Raw genomic sequence first — 3,606 nt, forward strand, 5'->3', positions numbered from 1 at the left:
TTGTAACTCTGTATTGTCTGTACTGTTCTTTTGCTATTTTGTATAAGGTTGTCTGTCTGTTAATGTTTTCCTCCTTTTATTTTTAAAATTTTAAAACAAAATTATATTTAAACGATCAAGATTTTCTAAAAGTCCTCCCACTGGGAAAAACATGAAGCAGTGACTCCCTTTATGTTTAAAAACACGCGAGTCCAGGGCTGGGGATTTAGTTCAGTGGCACAGCACCTGCCTGGCAAGCGTAAGGTCGTGAGTTCAATTCCTGGTACCAGAAGAAAAAAAAAAAAAAAAACCATAAAAACACGCGAGTCCAATTGGGCCGGAACTCACCAGGCAGCCAGGGCCCTGCGTCCTTGCTTCTCAGCGCGCCCAGCCACGCCTGCGGCTCGCGCTGTTCACACTGCCAGCTCTGTCCCTCCGGATGGGCGCGACTAAGGAAACGACCGCAGGGAAACGCAGGTGGCTCGGGAAGGCGGTGGGGAGTCAGTGTCCGGCATCAGACCCCAAGACGCCCCTCCACGGACCCCACTGCCGCGTGTGACCGTGGTCCAGGTCCCCGCGTGGCCAGATGCTCGGGCTCTGCAGGGGCCACTGCGCCATTTACCACGCCCTGGCCTTGGAAGAGGCGGTGCCCGGATGTTCCAGGGCAGACCGGCGGTGCTCCGTAGAGAAGGCCGTGTGAAGGGTCAGGGGTCAGGGGTCACGGCCTCGGACTGGTTCCCGGGCAGCCATTGGTAAGAAGTGGCTACCGAGAAGCCGTCCCTCTTAGAGGGAAGTTGTGGGGTTTCCAAGCCCAGCCACCCAGCAGTTGTCCCCGCGTCAGCCCCAAGGCCACCCCCTCAGGCTGGCCGACTCCCTGGGAAGGGTCACGGACTCGGAGACGCTCTGGTGCGCTTTACTGCGTGCCCGGGGCCTGGCCTGCTTGTCGGAGGCTGGCGAAGGTGCCCAGGCAGCTTCTCCGGGGAGGCGCGGACGGCGCGATCACTCCACAGCAGCGCGGCAGCTCCCCGGCCTCCCCCCGACCCACCCTGGTGCGGCAGGCAGCTCAGGGCCATCTCGGGGCGGAGGCCAGGCGTGCAGGGAGCGGGGCCTGCGCGCCGGAGCTCGGTGAACCCCCTGACGCGGGGGGCAGCTTCCTGACGCCAGCGGGCTGGGCACCCCAGAGGCTCAAGCCCCCAGCCTCACTTTGAGGTTACCGATCACATGGAGGTCTTCGGAAGGAAGCACAAGAAGGCCCATATCGGAACATTCAGTAGTTGATTGCATGCCTTTGTCATTCGTTGCTAAGCAGAATTTACCCTTGCAGGAACTAGTAAGGGTACTACCGCGGAACACGGAAGAATCGGTCGTCGTCTGAGACTGGGCAGAGGTGTCCTCCGGGCGATAACTCTCCGGGACTAGAAAGTCAGCCACACACCGCTGGCTAAGCGGCACCTGTCTCGCAGCTGGCTCCGGGAGTGTACGTTCTGTAATCTCTAATTACGAGAACCTGCTGTGTTTCCCAGGCTCATTGCTGAACAGTGTTAGAAATATAGGTTCAGGGACTGGGGATTTAGCTCAGCGGCAAAAGCGCCTGCCTGGCAAGCGCAAGGTCGTGAGTTCGGTTCCCGGTACCGGAGAAAAAAAAACAAAAACAAAAAAAATATATATATATAGGTTCACATTCTTCGTTACGTTTAAAACAGCCTCTGCACCCCGACTGCTGGCTCCCAAAGCCTGGCTTTAACGTTGTGGCTCCAACTTCCTTGCTAGGTGTCCACGCTGCTGGTTTGTGGGAGCAAAAGAAAAGAGACCACTTAGTACCATGCACCCGAGCCTGGGGCTGTGCCCCTGACGTCCTGCAGAGGTGCGGATTTGAGCTGCAGCCCTCTGCTGCTAGATGGGGTTGGCCGGGTGGTGGCCGTCCACACCTCTCCCTGGAGCCCCTAGGCAGCCATCGCAATGGGAGGCCTGTCCCTCATGCAGAGCCACCAGACAGCCCAGAATTCACCAAGCTGGCAGGCTGTCTGGCCGGGTGCAGCTCCTTCCAGCTGAGCTTAAACCCTGATGAGGCTAAGTTCCTCCAAATATTTGTGGCCCATCCGCACATCGGAGCTTTATTCAGTCTCAAAGGGAAAGAAATTCTGACACCCACTACAGCACGAATGAGCCTTGAGAACACTATGCTGAGTGACATAAGTAAATGCCTTAAAGACGCATTTCTGGAGGGTACAGGGTGATGATGTTTGCATGGTGAGGTCAGTGGAGTTGTTGTCATACAACTGTAGGAGGGGAAATGGGTAAAATGATTTGGGTGTGGTGGTGTAATCCCAGCACTCTTCAAGGATAAGGCAATAAGATCTCAAGTTTGGGCCCGGACTCTGGGCAACTTAGTAACTTAGCAAAAAAGGCTGAGGATGTAGCTCAATGTGAAGGCCCCAGGTTCAATCCCTAGTACCGAAAGACAAAACAAAACAAAACCACAAAAAGGATAAATGGTAAATTTTATGTTTAATGTATTCTACCGAATTTTCAAAAAGATTAATAGCTATTTAGAGCTGTCTCAAAATTAGAGCTCTCTTATGTTTTCAAGTTGGCAGAGTTAAAAGTATCATCTGTCTCAGAGAGCACCCCCAACAACCTGTGAAGGTTTGTCCCTTTTACCTGGTGTTTTCTTAGCTCCCACCTAATCAAGGCCTAGTCCGGGGGTGGGGGCTCCCTCATTGCAGATGAGGCTGGGGGGCTAACAGGCTCCACAGGCCCTGTGCCCTGCCCCTAGCACGAAGGGCCACCCCCACACCGAGAGGCATATGTGGGAGAGAAGGGAGGAGGAAGGCCAAGAAGGCTTCCAGAAGGGAAGTAACTCCACAAAGACCCTGAAGACGGAGTGGAGATGGAAGAAAAGCAGCAGTGAGTTTAGAAGACCCAATTTCTGACTAACAGGAATGAAAGAGAACAGTAAAATCTGGAAGGGAGAGGAGAGCCCCAGCTCAGTGGAAAGGTTCTCACAACTGGAGGACAGGACTCTACCAAGGAAAGAAGGAAAATAAAATTCCCACTAAGGCACTATGCCGGGAGTAAAAAGAAAAGATATTAAAGAGGCTTTTTCTACAAAGGAAAAACATCACAGCACTGCACTTCCCAAAAGAAGCTCTGGAAGCTGGAAGCCGAAGGCAATGCCTCAAATCCTGGAGGGCAAATGTTTTCCAACTCAGCCACACTCTCCAGTGCGGTGTATGGGTGGAATGCAACGTTCTCAGGAAAGCTGGTCTCAAAAAGTGAAACTTCCCATGCACCTTCTTTGGAGAGCTCCTACAGTATGTCCTCCATCAGAGCAAAGATAGATAGCAAAATGACAACTCAGTGAAAATAAGCCAGGCGTGGTGGTGCACACCTGTAATCCTGTATTCAGGAGCTTGAGACAGGAGGATCCTTGTGAGTTTGAGGCCAGCCTGGGCTACGAAGTGAGCTCAAGGCCAGCCTGAACTGCATAGCGAGACTCTGTCTCAAAAAGACAAAAAGAAGAAAACAAGAAAAGGCAATTATTTTTAAATGGAGGAAAAAAATACAGAAGAAAGGAATACAGGAACTGGGAATTTAGCTCAGTGGCACAGAGCCTACCTGGCAAGT

The 3,606-nt window shown here is 52.8% G+C and overlaps 1 long non-coding RNA gene across 1 annotated transcript in view; it reads right to left on the reverse strand.

The window, feature by feature from the left end:
• LOC102015348 overlaps positions 1–636 on the reverse strand; it is a 21,085-nt gene extending 20,449 nt beyond the window's left edge. Inside the window, exon 1 of the long non-coding RNA XR_261941.1 lies at positions 328–636. This is a non-coding gene — a long non-coding RNA (uncharacterized LOC102015348). The remainder of the gene's footprint in view (positions 1–327) is intronic.
• Positions 637–3,606: the final 2,970 nt, after the last annotated feature.

This window comes from Chinchilla lanigera, unplaced genomic scaffold, assembly GCF_000276665.1.
Source record: "Chinchilla lanigera isolate Chin_1 unplaced genomic scaffold, ChiLan1.0 scaffold00037, whole genome shotgun sequence".
In the NCBI taxonomy this organism is placed as follows: domain Eukaryota; kingdom Metazoa; phylum Chordata; class Mammalia; order Rodentia; family Chinchillidae; genus Chinchilla; species Chinchilla lanigera.